A 6000-nucleotide genomic window follows, 5' to 3' on the forward strand; every position below is an offset into this window, starting at 1 on the left:
CACACATCAAAATCAGTAAAGTTTAGATTCAGAAGAATCACATCCTTTACTAATTTTCCTAACCTTTCACTAGATATTGACCTAGTATTTTATGTCAAAGATAAATTTTCTATTAATTGAGTTACACTTAATTCTAACATTATGATACAAGATCAAAAGGATTTTAATAAATAAACCATCAAATTTGAATTTACAGAAATCATCAACAATAATACCATAACTCACAAATTGTAATTTCTTAAATAAATATCATTACCAAATTTAAATGAAAAACTATTAATATAAAGTTTTTGAAATAAAATCAAATTATGGGAAATTGAATAAACATAAAAATTTTAAAATAATTTAAATAAAATCCATTGTCTAACATTAAACATAGTGTCATAATTGTTTCAACAAAACTTTTTCCCAATTATCATAAATAAGAAATTCTTATTTGAATTTGTGGTTTAGGCCATACAAAATTCTTACATCTATTAGAAACATAAATATTAGTACTTAAGTCAACCTATCATGTATTAAAAAGAATTTCAACAAGTAATTCGCAATATACAAAAGCCAAAAACGTACTTTTCTTTTTCGAATCATTCTTTATATGTCATGTAATCTTTATAAAAGTGTTCAATACATTAATGACACTTTTTCATTATTACATTACTTTCTTTTAGTAGATTGACCTAAATCTTTTAATTTTGGGTGTTGCTCACTTATTGCCTTTTCTGAATTATTCACAAATTTCTTTTTAACTCCTTGAGTCATCAGATGAACATAATGATTATCTGCTGCTTAAGCTTTGTCTCCTCCTAAATTAACATAATGGTCAATTCTTTTACTTTCCACTTGTCTTAATAGTGTTAATTCGAAATGACCCATACCGAGTAAACAAAAATTGAGATAAATTGAATAAGAAAATTCTTATCCACAATCATCCATAAGGTTCTCAATTTGATAACAACATTAGTCATCCTAAGAACATAACCATACATGGTAAGAGTACCAACAAAAAATCCATAGTAGTTATATCAATTAATAATTTTCGTTTTAGATATTTATCTACAACACGAAAACATTCTTATAATCAAATATTCCTTAGCACTATCATTATGAGGAACAATTATTCGCATAACCATAATGCTTAATCTGTTCGATCTCTCCCAAACTTTATGGAGAATCTTTTCTTCCTCACTGTTTTTATCAGTAATAACAGTAAGTTTCTCAATTTAAAATGTTAAATTAAGATTTAACACATCTAAATTTTGAACTCAACTTACTCATTTCATTATGAAAAGTTAATCATATTGAGAATCAGAACAGATGTAGCATGCGCATTAAGGGATGTAATAAAACAAATATAATAAGATAAAATCTAAACAACAATAATGCTTTGAGTTAACAACACGTATGTATAACTTTAAAATATAAATACAATGTATAACTATAGTACCCCTTTGAGTGGCAACTATAAAATACTAATAATGATGCTTACATGTATTTATATGTATACCTTTATTGGTGATGCATTATTTAATTAAACAAATAAGTTACCTTTGGATATCCTATATTTACCTAATTAAAAAAAAAATACATACGACCCTTAAATTTTTTATTTAATCACTTGAAAATCAATTCCCTTTGAGGAATTATTTCTCATAATTAAATAAAATCAATATTCATGAATATCACAAAAAATTATAAGTATCATAATTCATGAAATATTGCAATTATGTTTACTACTAAAATTAATATTCATCAACTATTATGGTTAGGCCACTTTGGTAGCTACCAACCTTTACATAATATGAATATTAAATTAGATAGTAATTAATTTATGATTAATTATGTCTATTACAAAAATTAATATTCATCAATCATTATGATTGGGCCACTTTAGTAGCTACCAATCTTCACATAATATGAATATTAAATTAGATAGTAATTAATTCATCATTAAGTTATATTTACTACTAAAATTAATATTCATCGACCATTATGGTTAGGCCACTTTGGTAGCTACTAACCCACACATAATATGAATATTAAATTAACTAGTAATTAATTAATTATTAATTTACCCATTTAACATTATACACACATACTCATAATTGTCGATTAAAGTTTAAGCAACTTCGATCTCAAAAACTTAATAGTCCGAAATTTCATAGAAAATATCTTTTTATTTTATATACATAATAAAATATATTATTTTATTTTCAGACTTAAAGATCATAATTGAATCAGTTTAAAATTGATTCCACAATATGTATGTATGTTTGGGTACGAAACAAAAAGTTATTTGCATGTCTAATTTATTAGATTAAATTTCTAAACTCACAAATTATTCTAGAAATTCAAATTCCTAAAATAAATAAATCAATACATATATTTTATGTATTCAATAACTTTAATTTTAATTTATTTTTTATTAAAATCAGAATATTCAAATCATTGGACAAATACTTATAACAATAATTTAAACCTCTTTAATAAAATAAATAAATACACAAACTTTATGTATTTATTAATTTTTAAATAATAATAATAATGAGTCTTTGCAATCCTTGCAAAACTGACTGTTTCTATGAAACAAAAGCAAGACAAATGCTATTATTATTATTATTATTATTTTAATTCAATGTTCTTTATTAGTCATGCACGAAAATCAATAACCTAAAGCATTGAAATTGTTTGTCTTACACACATTATGCATATGTTTGTACTATTACACATATGTAAACTATGTATCAGTAATCAACTTTCATAATTCAATTTTGGCTCGGAAATTGAGCTACCCAAACCCAAAAACCACACAGACTGATCTAAACATACGATTCTAAAATAATGGATTCTACAATTATTTAATTTTAAATTTATACATATTATTTATGCAACTTTAATGAAAAATAATGAGTTCCTAAACCGTTAGCTCTGATACCACATGTAAACTATAATAATTCGTGTTAAGCCATTAATCACAAATTTACATGAATCCCATATCTTAGAACTTCATGATTTTCACATATCTATAATGCATAAATAAATACTAGTTAGATATAAATACCTCGATTCACGATATCAATTCTTGTTGAGATTAAGTCCAACGTCCAGATCCTTTGGCCACGAACTAATCTGCAACTCTGATCAACAGGCAAAGGTGGAAACTGGTTTATCTCTCTTGGCCTTTTGCACACATAAAACTTTTACGTGTTGTTTCATTAATTGTACATAATTGATGGAGTATATGCACTTTTATAAAGGCAGAGAGATGACCAGTTTTCTTTATAGTAACATAATTCTACTTTCCATCAAAGTAAAGAATAAGAAAGGAAAACTGTGATACCCCTCGGATCCGAGACACGGGTTGATCAGGCCCGGGCCCAAACCCGAGGGAATATCAAACAATTAAAGTATATTAAAGCGAACACAGATGACAAAATGAACAATAAAGATAGAATAAAACTGAAAGAAATATTAATTATAAAATCCTCCATGTACAACTGAAAATTGAAACTCCAATCCTCCAAAACCTCAAAGTTACAACTTGGGAATCTACTGATGGACCCCTAACTAAAAGTTCAACTGAGAATGAAATTGAAAATAGATAATACTAGAAACATCGAGAGAAGTCCTACGTAATCAGATGAAAGTGAGACTGTCCTCGACAAGCACGATCAAGCTCTAAGGCTGGAACCGTCCTGTACCTGAAAAGAGTAAAAAAGGAGTGGGTCAGACCCACGAGCAAGTTCTAATCTAACTGCAATCCATACAGTGACTCGATACGCAGATACACCGTAGACACCTCACAATATCTATCTAGTCCATACGTATAAATATATCCACACTAAAGGACATTCACCAGTCTATAATAGGGGTCTCAACCTGAATAGAAGGCAACATGCGAATACGCACCCAAAGGTGGGCATGAGTACCTAGACCTAACAGGGTACACCTCAACCTATTATAACCAGCTACGCATCCACTGCATATACGCACCCTAACCAACGAGTCTGAGACTCAAGCTCAACTCGTGGTACCATAACCATATATATAAAGTCCGTCCAAATCCAGGGTATGCAGTTCAACTATTTATTAAACTGTCATACAATAAACCAACTAGTTAGTCATTCAACTTATTCAGTTGATATGACTTAACTACCATCCGTTAATCCAGGAAGTCATCCAACTTGTTTACAACTGATCTGACTTAGCCACAATTAGGATTCGATATCTTTCAATCCATTCCATTAATCCATTAGGTTAGGTTTATGCGTTTTGAGCTAAACCGTCCCTAGTATGTCACCGTCCCATACCGGTACATACCATCCTCCATATCCATGTAAATTACAACATATATAACAGTTCAATAATTTACAGACCAAAAACTACCATCCAAACAATTGCAGAAAACTATTTAAAGCTTCAGCAATTTAAATCCAAGCATTTAACCATATAGTTGCAGGAGCCGATTTTAACAAATCAACAACTAACATCCAGAGCATGCATAGACCAAATTTAATATGTCAGGGACTCCATCATGCATGTGAATAGGTTAAATAATCCTATTATTAACCAATAAATTGCTAAAACAATTCAGAAGATTGTTTAAATATTTCAGCAGTTTAAATCCAAGCATTAACCATATAGTTGCAGTAAACAATTTAATAATTCAGCAACTAGCCTCCTAAGCATGCATAGATCAAAATTAATAATTAAATGACCTTATCATGCACTTGAATGCATTCTAAAACAAGTTTTATAAATACATTATGTTCCATCAAATTGCTGAATTTTAATTCAACAATTAATTCAACTTCCATTTGTTAAGTGCCTTAATTTTTACACTGTTTGTCCCGACAACTTAGAATTAAACTTTACTCAATTTAGGGTCTTAATAACACTCAAAATTCATTCCTTGATCCCTCTGTAAAGTTCCAGTTTCATTCAAACAGTCTCCATGCTCCAACAGTGAACATAGTATGTAGAAAATTAAAAAAAAATCGTAAAATAAATCAAAAATACCAAGGGAGCCTGCTCCAGAATTTGGAGCAGGCTCTTTTCCAGCCTAGAGCCGGCTCTAGGACTCCCTAGAGCCAGCTCCACTTTGTTGTGGGAGCCGGCTCCCACTTCCATGGAGCCGGCTCTCACCTCCTCTGAGAGCCTTGTCCCCGTTGCTTCGTTTCAGTCCGTCCGCTCCTTCTCTGATCAAATCCAACCACTCTGTTGGTCTCTAAAACTAATCTTAGGACTCGTAATTTAGTCTAGAAGCATTCCCCAAGATTGTTTACAATAGTTTTGCAAACAATTACAGAGTTTAATCAAGCCATTTAAACTAGCATAGTTGAAGAACAATACTGAAACTAAATTGCGACATCAGTTTTATCCCAACCCCTCTGTTCTTCCTCCAATTTTAAATTTGAAGTCTTAAATTACATCTAGTATCCAATCAGACCTCGGTTGATTTCAGTAAGATTCAAAATAAAAATTAAACCAGTAAGACGTTACGCCAAAACAGAGTCAAGAAAACATACGTGCTATAATTGTTTTGTAAATAAATTTCACAGATAAAACGATCAAGTAAAACATATATCAAACATGCATGGTTCAGTTTAAGGCCAATTAATCTCCTAGAGACTGTCTAGGTGCACAGAACACAAGCCAAAGGGAAGGAGAAAGAGAAGAACTTGCCTGTACAGTTTTATAAACAGAACCTTGACGCCGTTGTTCTAAGATTTCCGGCAACCACTGACTACCTTCTAGCCTCCTCTGGTTCTGATCTAATCCACCAAACACCTCCCTTGGTCTTCTCTGTTATTCTCCTTGACAGACCGTTACGACGCTCTGTTCTCTCAACTTCTCTCTTTACTGTATACGGGAATATGGTGAATAGGGTTTTAGAAACCCTCGGCAGACGTATACCCATATATTTATAGAGTTATACCAAAACCCTACATTAATTAGAGCCCTAACTAAATCCTAACCAGCCCATAGAACTTAATTAAATCC

Source organism: Cornus florida, unplaced genomic scaffold (assembly GCF_030987335.1).
Source record: "Cornus florida cultivar Cherokee Brave unplaced genomic scaffold, ASM3098733v1 CherokeeBrave_3.0.0_Hap2_Chr08, whole genome shotgun sequence".
Lineage (NCBI taxonomy): Eukaryota > Viridiplantae > Streptophyta > Magnoliopsida > Cornales > Cornaceae > Cornus > Cornus florida.